This window comes from Argiope bruennichi, chromosome 1, assembly GCF_947563725.1.
Source record: "Argiope bruennichi chromosome 1, qqArgBrue1.1, whole genome shotgun sequence".
NCBI lineage: Eukaryota > Metazoa > Arthropoda > Arachnida > Araneae > Araneidae > Argiope > Argiope bruennichi.
This window is the reverse complement of record NC_079151.1, coordinates 66,954,163-66,966,380: the sequence shown is the minus strand read 5'-3', so window position 1 is coordinate 66,966,380 and position 12,218 is coordinate 66,954,163. Positions and strand designations below refer to the sequence as shown.

General features: G+C 28.2%; 3 non-coding genes across 3 annotated transcripts; 2 read left to right on the top strand and 1 right to left on the bottom strand.

Moving 5' to 3' along the window:
- Positions 1–6,528: 6,528 nt before the first annotated feature.
- Trnas-uga (transfer RNA serine (anticodon UGA)) lies at positions 6,529–6,610 on the bottom strand. The gene has a single exon. It is a non-coding gene; the product is annotated as a tRNA-Ser (tRNA).
- A 1,071-nt stretch (positions 6,611–7,681) lies between these two features.
- Positions 7,682–7,752, top strand: Trnag-gcc (transfer RNA glycine (anticodon GCC)). Its single transcript has one exon. It is a non-coding gene; the product is annotated as a tRNA-Gly (tRNA).
- A 512-nt stretch (positions 7,753–8,264) lies between these two features.
- Positions 8,265–8,338, top strand: Trnai-aau (transfer RNA isoleucine (anticodon AAU)). Its single transcript has one exon. It is a non-coding gene; the product is annotated as a tRNA-Ile (tRNA).
- The last annotated feature ends 3,880 nt before the right edge of the window (positions 8,339–12,218 follow it).

Sequence of the window (12,218 nt, the reverse complement as noted above, 5' to 3'; positions counted from 1 at the left end):
CCTTCTAATTTCTCATTTTATTACAGCATTATCGGATATTGAAAGAAATAGAAGTTTTCCTTACGATTTCGGCACTCTAATTTTTAAAATGAAATTCTTTTTTAAAGAATTGTATAAAAACAATTTGCATCAGCAAATATTGTCAGACCTGCATTTTCTATTGCAATAAATCGTTTTTGTAATCAATTTATCCATTTTAAATCAGGATAAGACCTGTCGAATGATAAATTCTGTGTGGAGTGATTTCGTGCAGCATGGAAATTGGCGCTTGAAAATATTCCGCACAAAAAAATGCTTTACTTAATGGCTATTTTGAAATTTTTATATATACTTCGAAATTATATGCAACATATTTCAAATGAGATTTTCCAAAACGGTTCCATATCATTAAAAAAGACGCAAATTAACAACCATAAGCCATGACGCTGATTTAAAGAAGGAAATAGAAAATTATTTTGAGAATTTACAAATAATTTTCGAAAAGCACAAATTAATCAAAAAACGGATTTACGGTTTAGAAGAAACAATAGCAATGAACGCAAAAGTTTGCGCGGTATTACCCCCTATGACGGGTAATACCCGTCATAGGGGATAAATATGGTTTGACTAAATAGAATTGCTTTTACTTCGGATTTAATGATTGCACTAAAAGAATATTGAAAATTGATTAGTGAAAAATCATTACTAAATTTACTAGTACAAAACTCTCTTATGTGAATTCCCTCTTTCTCTCCTAAGTGGTTTGAGGAGGTTTTGCTTTTTCTGGTAAGGAAAATTTAATTTTCATTGAAAATAATATGAACCAAGTATACATTTAACCTGAAAGAAAACTTGAAAATATCTACTAAAAAAGTTGGAATTCAAATCGCATTCAACTTGTATTAAGTTAATGATCTTAAGAATACAGCCTTAAATGTCCGCTTATGGATATTGCATAACTTATCCGAAAGTTATCAAGGCCTTGCTATATTCACCAGATTCAAATCCAATTGAAAATGTGTTGCATGAACTGGAGAAAATAATAATAAATCGTCATACTCCTTCGAAAGAATAATGCTATATTAACAATGGAATGGAACAAAACTGAACATTATTACACACATACATACGCAAAAGAAAAAATCTTGTTGCATCCATGCGAAAATGTATTAAAAGTGTAATTTCAGCTAATGTGATTGTTTTTAACATTTTCTGAGTAAGTTTTTTTTTTTTTTTTTTCAAAAAAGGTATTGACTTTATATTTATTACAAGATTTAGATTTTATTATAGACTATATAAGATTATATGAAAAAATGTGAAGTAAATCCTTTAATATTTAAATCAATTAAGTAAGAGTTTAAAAATAAGAGGTTTAAAGAAATTTAAAACTAAGTTTCAAAAGCACAATAAGTTTCAAAGCAAATGCAAATTATGACAAAGGCTGAATTTTCACACAGCATAAGCCAGTAATAACAATCTTTAACTCCAACTTCAACAATGATTGATATATATATATAAATTTATCTAATTGTATATGTACTAATTGATATAAAGTCATTTAATGAACAAAAAAAAACATATTAAATATCAAATAAATTCTAAAAACATCTTTACAATTTAAATTAAGTTTATTCTAATAATGCTAACGAGCAGAAAGATTCTAAAATTAAAACAAATTTTAAGTACTAATAAAATAACAAAAAAAACCCCTACAGATCTAATATAAGAATTAAAATCATATTATTAAGGGGAAAAAAATGAAGCAATAAAGTTACGAACAGCAGTTGCTTGATACGCAATAAATTCTAAATTGAAATAGCACGGCGCACTTAATTTTTCTCATTTGAGCGTGAATAGATTCTGTCGTGCTGTTCTTTCTTTTAATATGCTCCGATGATTACATTTAATTGTGTCAAGTACTAAATGTTACCTTCCATATTCCATTTGTTTGTTTAGGGAAATAAAGATGAACATATGGAGCAATCATATTATTTCATACCGCAAACGATATTTTAAAAGTTCAAAATTATAATTAAAAATACAAAAGTGATTATTTTAGATATTTTAAATAGTTGGCAACTGATAATATTTTGTATAAATTCTTTTTGTAAATGGCAACTTCAACCTTCTTCTTTGCGATTCGAACAAAATTGATTTTTATAATACGTGTGTTCTATGTTTACAGTGCTTTGTAGAATTAATTTAACACTTCGTCTTCTATATCATAACCCGAATTCTGTCATTTGAAATATTCTAGATCGGGGAAACTGTGTTTAGGAAAATTAAGAAACTTCTCTTGAGGAACTCAAGTATTTTTACTAATTATTATTATTGTCGAATGATTCGAGTTTTGATAAAGCTTTTGAATTGCTTCAGCTGTGGTCTAAATTGGAACTTTCGATTGAATAGTGATTGAATCAGCCAGCACCAACCTCCGGATATTCGAACTCCAGCTGTAAAAATCGTAAATAACTTTGTTTCTGATGAGTCGGCCGAATGCAAAAGATTCATGATGTGAATAACCCATATGGATGCGGTAATTATTATTCTTTATCTTTAATAAACTTTTTAAGGTCAATGACTACGTTGGAAAGCCATTTTTTATTTATTTTTTGCGGAATCATGAAATTTTATTTAATATTTTAAACATTTGAACCGGTTATTTATAAAACTACTTGAATTTTGTTTCCAAGTCTATTTTTTGGTACTTTGGAAGTCGCACTGATTTTTATATTTGCATTTATAGTATGTATTTTAATGCTGTTTTACAGTTTTAGATGCTATTTTCTCAAATTCTAATCTTTGGTAGAATTTCTTACTAAACACTTCAGAAATTAAATTTAATGTATATTTTTTGTTCAGATAATGGCTTAATATTTTCTCTATGTTCTGCAGTTCCTGAATTATAATCTGTTCATCTAGAAATAATTCATACCTGTTTTAATGTTCCACAATGTGAAAAAAAAAAAAAACTTTTTTCAAAAAATCCTCATTATTTTTAGCCTAACCCCAGTGTTTCAAGAATGGATTGAAATACATTTTAAAGTTTAGTTCAGGAATTAGATAATATATTTTTTAAGCTATCAGCACAATTTTAAGCAAATCATTTGATAAACCTCTAAAACTAGAGGTTGTCAATTTATGCTTTATACTTTTTAGCCAAAAAAGCCCCTTATTTTCAATTTTTTTTTAAAAAAAAATGCCATTAAACATGTATAATATTTCTGTCGTTGAAATTTAATGATCATTGATCATTAAATTAAATCATTGAAATTTTAATTTCTGAACAATGCAAAATTTGGGAGATATACATGATACCTATAACATTCTTTCTCAAATCATAAGAGATAAGGGCTTTATATATATATATTGTATTCCCGCAAAAATGGTTTTTTTTTTTTTTTTTTTTGTTCTAATTTGTTGATGCTGTACAATAGTATAATTGTTTTCCCATAAGTCTATGTAATTTTTGAGATGAGCTCGCTTTAATTTTGCTGCTAGGTGTTGCTTAAATTGCCTCTTCGAGCAAAAAAAGGAAAGTTGCTGTTTTTTCTGTGTAGCTGTTAGGATTTAAATGTTCAGGGTTGACAAAGAACTTTACTGGATAACTGTAGAAGTAGAATTGGGCTACGATTTAATAGAACGAAAATTGATTATTAAAATCGAAGAAAGTTTCAGATATTTTTTAAACAAAGAATTTTTTTTTTTTTTTTGTATTTGAATGGACTATCTTAAAGTAGAATATTGATCAAATATCTACATTTGGTTATTTGGGTTTCTTTCTCTCAAAAAATAAGTTAATTAATCTAAATATAGCTAATTAGTCTTAAAATAGTTAATAGTCTTTGCAGCAAAATATAGGTTAATTTTGCTGCAATGAATATATGCGGAGTTAGACGGACGTTGATTTTTTTTTTTCCTAAGACAATCAAAACTAGCCACCTCTGGTAACCAATTGACCCAGTATTGACTTCTTATGCTGTTAATGATTAATTCTGGAATACATTAGAATGATACATTAAAAAAAGGAATTTTATTGAATCAATTTACTGTATATATTACACAATAAAAGCGGAAGAGAAAATCCTATCACGTCCTTGGTTTGGCAAAAAACGCGCTTGACTGTTTTGATGGATGGGATTGAATTCTATTAGGCCTTTTAAAAAGATTGTTACAGATAGTGTATTAAATTGAAAATATTAAAATTATGGGGAACAATTGTACAAAAGGGAACTGATATTATTGAAAATGTAATATTTTGAATCTTAAGATAATACAAAGAATATTTTTAAAAGATAATTATTTTGAAGGATATAAATATCAATTTCCATAGACAAATCATGATTACTTACTTGACAAGATTTAAGTCTATTTTTGCGTTCTATTAAATTTTCTGTTGGAAGTCTATTTCTTGATTTCTTTTATATCATTTTTTCTTCTAACTGAATGTACTTTTTGGTAATGCGACCAAATATCTTCAGAATATTTCTAATAATATTTTGCATTTCCATTAATTAGCTACGTTGGATTCAATGCAACTGTAAAAACGTTCGATACAGTCTGAAATTTGTAAGATGGTTTGTTTACATTAAAATGTTACCATTCGACATTAAGTAATAGTGCGTTAACGTTACATATAATACAGATCGAAAGTATTAAAAGTTCAACTATTTAATTTGAAAATTTCATATGCCAAGGTCTCTTAAATTATGGAAGAAAGAAAACTTACGCTGCGTGTTTAAATTTTGCATTCTTCAGTTTTTGTGAACGAAAATGTTAAGAAAATGATTCTGGTTTTAAGCAATTCTTAAAAATACTATTGCATGGTTATCGTGATTCGAATCTTGGTTTATTAATCACTCATTAAAGCTTCGTATTTATTTTGTAGTTTAGTTGTGAATTTTACAGTTCAAAATGAGGATTGTGAAGGAAGGTTTAAGAAACTATTTTAACCTAGGCGGCTGCACTGGGGGAGGGGGAGAAAAAGAATGCAAGTGTCCGTATCGATTGGAAGGATGCGACGCTCATAAAAGTACGAGTGAATTTGTGGATATGCATGCATAAAGATAAAATATATATGTGTGTTCCAGTCGAACTCCTTTACACCCCATGAACCATGATGAAAAATGCAGCCCAAATATTCACATTCGGCATACTTCGTTTTACTGCTAGCATAGAATTTACAGAAGTGCATGTCTTTATGCAAGCGAATGGAGATAGGCCTGAATTCCAATACGCCTTTGGTACGAATCCTGATGTTATACTTCGAATCATTCACAGAGAGTTCCAAATGGGTTGTAAGGTTGCTGCTTTCTCTACTCAACCTCTTTTTTTTTCTTTTGTTCAAATTTATATATATATATTCGAAATCAACGCATGCGTATTTTACACTCTTTTCTCAAAACAACATATCGTAAAGTGACATAAATGATAAAGCATAGAATATACATTGGGAATAGTTATAAAACTTTATATTTGATGGAATCTATGAATTAATAGCGAAATTTATTTATAAACTGTTTTAGAAGTCTCTCATTAGTGTACTTTCTAAGTGATTCAACGAGAAATTTAAGATGCTGTCATCTAAACCATATGAACTCATCATTCCAGAATTATCAAACGAATTGATGTTATCGCGAGAAATGAATGAATTAATAGTCATAATATTTAAATAATCTCAGAATAAAATTTGTAGTTTAAATGGAGAGCAAGGGATTAAAATGGTTCACTAAGTTAGGATTTTCTCTAAGTTCCCCAGAGAAAGGGTAAAGTCCTGAATTTTTTTTTATAGAACTCTATACATGTGTTCCTGATGCATAAAAGCTTTTCTTTTCTGTCTCTATTTCAAATAATGTACTGTGCCAACAAAATTTTAAAAAACAATCACGTGATTAATTTATTCAATTATATTCAAATAAATTTGAATAAAGGCTTTAAAAAAAATTCCAACTGTAGACTCAATTTCATGTTAGAACGTTAAAAAATTAGCTAATTTATGCACGACTATTTAGCAAGTAATGTGGCTACTTTTTTTAGCATTAACGGCGAGTATTTTTTATCGATTACTAAAGTTGACTGAGTTTTCTTTGTTTCACAAATGGATGAGCTTTGAAAGTTTAAATGCTTGCTATTAATGTTTCTAATGCTAGACATCAGTAAACAGAAGCTTGCGGTTAATATGTTCTTGTTGCATATTGATATATTTATGCACACGATTATCTGCTTTTTTAAAATAAACAATGCATTGAATGTAACATAACTGCAATTAAAAAAAAAAACTTCCGTGTACTTTAATTTTGATTTTTTTTTTTTCCTCGCTGTGAAAAATAGTAATTATCAGAGATCAACAATCAAAGTGTGCAAATATGAAACTTCTGGTACCGCGAATGTGGAGAAATGTTTAAGAAAAATAAAGAAACAACAACAACAACAAAAAAAGTATTGCAATAATGATTTATAATACATTTGAATAGTTATTTATATTTCAAAGAAAAAAATTATCCGTAGTATACAGCCGATAGTTTCTGCTGCTATATTAAAACTAATATGCGCAGCCGGCAGGATTCGAACCTGCGCGGGGAAACCCCAATGGATTTCAAGTCCATCGCCTTAACCACTCGGCCACGACTGCTCATGGTAAAACTGATGACAAAAAGATGCAAGCAATATTTTTTTTTCATTTACTGTACAGGTGATATGATAAAGTGAAGCTTTGTTTTAGATAAATTTATTTATCTTTGCTAAGGCCAAAAATTGGTCCCCCCCCCCCCCCTCCTTCCTGCTATTAAACTCTTACACTTTCTATAAAAATTGGAACAATCTCGATTATTAGTTAAATAATCAGGTCCTATGATCGAAAATCAATTATATATATGAAATTTCTCTCTCTTAGCCTGAAAATATCACCTAGATATCTCAAAGACGAACTAAGGGAGTTTCGAAGCTGACCTCCACCGAAAGTCAGGAGGAAATAGCGGCGAATAATAATAATGGGGGGGAGGGATTTGTATATACTTGCTGTATATACAAAAAGGAAACTCAAAAATGAACTTCAACGGTTAATGTAAAATAATTTGTTTAAGTATTATTTTTTAAGAATGCAATCTTTGTTAAATCTGTTAAGTGTAAAAAAAAGAAAAAAAAAAAAAATAGTAATTTGACGGGGTCAATAGGATGATAGATTAAATGTAAAAAAAAAAAAAAAAAAAAAAAAAGAGTGCAGGGTATATGAGGGAGGAGAACTTTGCTAGTTCTATCAAGGATGCAAAGTCATCTTGTTACAACCTTGCAATTTACGTACAATTCATTATTCGAATGTTTTCTCTGAATATAGCTACATTTTTAACCGACATTGAAAAAGGAGAAAGTTTGAAATTTCTGGAATTTATTTACAAATCAGATTAAAATGATCTCTTATAAAATACATGTTAAAAATTTTATTAAAATTCACATTTTCTATTTTTTTAAATAATTCCATTAGATTCTTTTAAAATTATGTAACGTTGTAAATTTAATTAGCTTTTCCATTCTGTTTCTTTTTTTTTAATAAAAAATAATTGTAGAAAAAAATGTTTCAAGTGAAATATTAGGCAAAATTTTTAAAAGGAGAGAGGAGATCATTTTTAATTCTAAAATATAAAATAAATTATCAAAGAAAGATTTTAATGTTAATTGAAAAGAATTCTCACTGCTTCCTAATATAGCATCGGTGGTTCAGTGGTAGAATGCTCGCCTGCCACGCGGGCGGCCCGGGTTCGATTCCCGGCCGATGCAGTTTTCCTTTTTTTTTTTTTTGCTTGTAAGAGCATTTTCAACCTTATTTCATCATTTGACTTCTATGTTTCGCACAGAAAAAAATGAAAAGTTTAAAACTAGTTATAAGTTGATAATAAAACTAAAAGTATGACTGTTTTTGTAAACAAAAAGTATTTCTTTTTATTTAGATTCATAAATTAACACATTATGACATTGCAGATTGTCATGGAAGTTTTGAGATTAAAGGACCAACTCTAAATATGTAAATTCATTTTATGAAAAAGCGAAATGTTTTCATTTGCTTATTTTTTTTAATGTAAAATTGTTATGTGATAGTATATATTCTTCAGGTTTCAAAATTAGCTTTACATATCGGTAATGAGATGAAATTCTCGAGGGGGAAAAACAATTTTTTTCATTTGAGTCTGTTTTTTTCTACTTATTTTTCTAGTCATCTTATTATCGTCCATAGCATCTTTACTTCATTAATGGAGCTGCTCATAAATTTCAATTTCACATCGCATATCGCAGACCCATTAGCTCAGTTGGTTAGAGCGTCGTGCTAATAACGCGAAGGTCGCGGGTTCGATCCCCTCATGGGCCAGTTGTATTCCTTTTACTGATTTCTATATTTCTCCAGCAATTTAGACGAACATGTACCTACCGCTTGACCTACAGCTACCAAATTTGATACATATTTACCTTGGAGGTCGGTAATGTGCACCTGGGTCCCTTTTTTTTCAATTTTTAATTAGAATTTTAATTATTAATTAAAAACTAACTTTCCCGCCAAAAAAATTCATTTCCCCACCTCCAGATGCCTAAGGCTTCAGTTTTTTTTTTTCCACGCTAATAAAGTTAGGCTTGATATTTTTCGACTGATTATTTCAAACGATGCTGTTTATTTTATTAATGTTTGATGCATTTAAAATTAAATATTGTTAATTAATCGTTCTTTCAGATTCATTCTGAAGTACTTTTGAATTAAAATAAAACAGAATAAAGGCTATTAAAAATTTCTAATCTGTAATGCATAGCGTTACCCTAACTGGAGTAGAAAAATTCACGCATTTGCGTTACCATAACTGGCGTTGAAAATTCACGCATGCGCATTGTGTTCTGATTTTGACAACTATTTTCAACGGATGCGGACTTGATTTTAATTATTTTTAAGTTAGTTGTATACTTTTGTAATTAAATCGTATTTTATAGTAGTTATATATATTTTTTGTATATGCTTATAGTTTTTACATCGTTTTTTAAGTAGTTTTTAAGCCTGTTTTCGACCGATTATTTTAAACGATTTATTTCCTTAGCGTTTGATGAATTTAAAATTAAACATTAATTAATCGATCTGCTCATGATTAATCTGAGAAAATTTTGTTGACAAATTCTTGATATATTACATAAATTAAGAAATTCTTTAGAGCCCATAAGGTTTAAATGCTCAGTGACTCTGTTTTCAGTAATCATATTATATTTAAAAAAAATGCTGTGTTTCAGTGAAAAATATCATTATATTAATTGCAGATTAATCATTTCCACTTTAATTTAAAGCATAAATTCTACGGGAGCTAACAGAAAATTAGATGCATATTACATTATGGCTGAGGGCTTTATAGTATTATGAGTGAATTATATGACTACCAAGATTTGAAGCTTTAAAATATTTTGATGAAGCTATTAAAGTAGGAATTACATAAAATATTTCATTATTAAAATTTTAACGAGTATTAAGATTGGCTAACCGGCTGGTCGCCAAAGGCGGCTAGTTATTAAATATTTCCATGTATAAATGAGAAAATGATACAAAGATATAAAACAATAAAACAGATGTTTTCAAAATGTATAAAACTTTCTCGAGCAGTCGATTCAAAATTCCATTATTTCTTCAAATAAGGAAAATAAAAATTAGAATACTTCTTGCATATAAAGGATGATTGTATTTCATTTACTGGTGTTGCAAAAGTAATTGGCGACGTGATGTTAGATATTAACCATCTTCTTTGTATTACTATTAAATATCTATACAACTATTTGGTTCCTCTCGACATGCCCATAACTAGTCAGTCGGCTGGACAATTATGAACTTTGTTCCCCTCTAGGAAACGTCATATTATTATGATTAAATAAAATTCATAATTATTTCTTTAACACAATTTATATCCTTCTAATATCTATCTATATGCTTTATTATTTCTAGTTATACTTGTTTTTATTCTTTGAGATATAGATGATTCAGGAGAAAATTAATACGATAAACTAAAATAAATTCAAAATTTTTTTTTGAGTAATGATTAATTATTTATGTAGGAAAAAAAAGTCTTAAATAAACTAATTATTTTTAAAATTTTTCGTCCAAGCGAGGAATTATCATTTACTGCTAATAATACCGTAATAACTATTTTGAATAGAATCTTAAGAATAATCTTTCTGTAACCACGGACTAAAAGTTTCAGTTTACAGTTCTGTTAAATTCTTTAATTCTTAATGTGACTATAAAACTCTGAAAATTACTGCCTCATTTCATGACAAGGAAAAGTAACATCATAACTCTTTATGTTCAAATCCAAAATGATTCTTTGTCGTTTTTAAGTGTAATATTTCATGATGAAATGTGATATACTCAACTCGTAGCGTTTAATAAATGTACTTATATACAAAAAAAATGTTTCCAATTTAATGAAATTATTTTGCTTTTATTACATCTGTGGTTAATTTAGTTTACAGTTATTTAATTTAGTTCATATGTTAATTACATTTATGAAAATATATATATGTTTATTTCATTATGTAAAACCTTTTTTATTTAAAGATAAACAGGCGTGGAGGAGGAACATTTAGAGGATATTCAGGAAATAGTCAATTTATTATCTATTATCTAGATTGCTTTGTAAAAATCATGACGATTTCAGCGCAGCGCACGAACTGGGAAGGCAAAAAGCAGGAAGAAGAGATCGTGAGAGAGTATTTTGAATTTATAAAGTTTCAAAAAGGAATTTGCTGATACTGCTTTTTGATCGTTGTGGGAAAATAAAAACTCGCGCAACTCATACGTCGAATAAAGTCAGGGTTGAAGTGATTAAGAAATTATTTTTAGAATGTAAATAATTAAGAATAATTACATGCGTATATTTTAATATTCTGCTGAATCCAATCTGACTAATCTAATATGAATTAAAGATATAAAATATCATCTTGAACAAGCGAATGCTATTAGATTCGATTGAAATCTCTAAAGGAGTGTTAAGATAGTGTTCAAAATTTCAGAATTTCCAACATGACGGAAGATCCAAAATTCTCAATTTCTTCCGCATAACTTTCAGAGAAACCAAATAATATTTATTTTGTATGTATGATTTTATGATAAAGATTTGCATCGTCTCTTTACATGTATGATTGTAGCCGTGTCATATTTCTGTGGAACCTTGCATGGGCATGATTATTGTATCATCTACTTCGTTTAGAATTACCATCGTATTTGATGTAATTAAAGACCTCAAAAATCTAAAAACTTGGTTTTAAATTTTTAGCCCAGTTATAAATGATTAAACCATTTAATATTAAAAATAGTTACTAAAATGTCGGTAGGTGTAATAATTTTAATTATATATATCTATATATATACGCAACAAAAATATAAAATTTTTGATTGGTTTAATTCTTGCACCCCTTCATTTCTATAAGGTTACTTATAATTAGGTACAAAAGAAAAGTTTTTTAAGTCTTTACTTAGAATGATTTGAAATATTTCAAATCATTCTAATTTAATACTTGAAGTCCGTATTTATTTTCCTTTTTATTTCTGTGAATAATTATTCATTGAAAACATAATTGTCAAAGTAATGTAACAAAATATTTTTTTAAAAAAATCGCATATAATATATATGTAATTTCCTTGGATTTGTAGTTTGCAAAATTGACGTTACGTATTTTCTAAACTAAATAATATAGCTCATTCTCATCCTTTATTAAAATTTTATAAATTGAAAATAATACAGTATTTTCCTTGATCACGATTGGTTTACTTGTTGATTAAAAACCGGTAGGAACAGAGTTCTATATATTTTCCTATTCTTCCAAATGAAAGTTGCTGAAAAGGAAAATAATGAAATATGAACAGCAATCTACAGGACTATTAAAATATTTTCTAAACATTTGCCTTATATTAATTTAAATGAATGAGAATTTTTTAAGAGGTTAACAATTCAGTTGGTTCGTTTAATATAAAAAGATGAATATAAAAATCGCTTTATGTATTTTGAATAGAAATTAGTTTGGGATTATCCAGAGCACTTACTTATTTTGTATCTCATCTGCCATCAATAGTATTTACTTAACGCGGGTGACGATTACTACATTGCGATTCATTTAAAAATTTTAGATGCATTTTTAAGTGAGCGACGATTGGATAACTGCTTGGAAAAAGATACACAATGTGTTAATCGCTAATAAGCGCGAGGAACTTTTCAAATACCCATTGC